Genomic DNA, 1,124 nt, shown 5'->3' with positions numbered 1-1,124 from the left:
AGGAGACAATTTTCTACTTGAATGTTTGGCACAATGAAAAATGCAATTTCTACTCATGAAGGGTATGATCACAGAATAGTGGGGTTTGGAAGGGACTTCTGGAGATCATCTTGTTCAAGCCCCCTGCTAGAGCAGCTACAGCAGGCTAGCTGTAGGATAGCATCCAAGTGAGTTTTGAAGAAAGAAGAGACCCCAGAACCTCTCTGTGGAGCCTGTTCAAGTACTCTGTTACCCTCACAGTAAAGAGGTTTTTATTTATATTTAAATTGAACATCTTTCCTTGTAAGAGAGATACGCCAGCCCCCTAAGCATGTTCGTAGCCCTCTGCTGGACTCCCTCCAGTCGTTCCATGTTTTTCTTGAACTGAGCCCAGAACTTGACACAGTGCTCCTCCCAGTATGGCCTCACTACGACAGAGCAGAGGGGGAAGATAATCTCTCTCGACCTGCTGACCACACTGTTCTTAATGTACACTCAGGATACCATTGGCCACAGGGGCACACTACTGGCTCATGGTTAACTTGTCTACCAGGACTTCAAGATCCCTATCCACAGAGCTGCTTTCCAGCAGGTCTCCCCCTAATCTGTACTGGCGTGTAGGGTTATTCCTCCCCATGTGCAGGACCCTATTCTTGCCTTCGTTAAACTTATTATGTTCCTTTCCACTCAGCTCTCTAGCCCGTCCAGGTCTCGCTGAACGGCAGCACAGACTCCCTCATCAGCAGGCTTGCTGAGGGTACACTCATATATAACAACAAAAGCAAGCACTTGGGAGGATAAAGTTAACCAAGATTATTTTAAAGATGCCTACCCTGAGAAGCTGAATTTCAGCTGTTCTGTGGTGACAAACTTGTGGCATTTATGAAACTTTCCTGTTTTGCCATAAGCATCCATGGGACAGTTCTTCCACCCGTCGTTTACCTCACCTCGTTTATTAAGCTTCTTTCTTTCTGCTAAATGTAGTTTTGTCTTCTGACTGCAAAACTAACAGTGTAGCTCAGAAGGTATTATCGTCCAAGCCAAACACTGGCTGCTGTCTCGGGTCAGACAACTCCAGCAACGACAGCAGCACTTCCTCTATAATCTTGAAGCTAGAGGTCCTGCAGGCCGGGAGAGCCTGGCAG

This window comes from Mesitornis unicolor, unplaced genomic scaffold (assembly GCF_000695765.1).
Source record: "Mesitornis unicolor isolate BGI_N332 unplaced genomic scaffold, ASM69576v1 scaffold12582, whole genome shotgun sequence".
Taxonomy (NCBI): domain Eukaryota; kingdom Metazoa; phylum Chordata; class Aves; order Mesitornithiformes; family Mesitornithidae; genus Mesitornis; species Mesitornis unicolor.
This window is presented reverse-complemented; position numbering follows the sequence as displayed.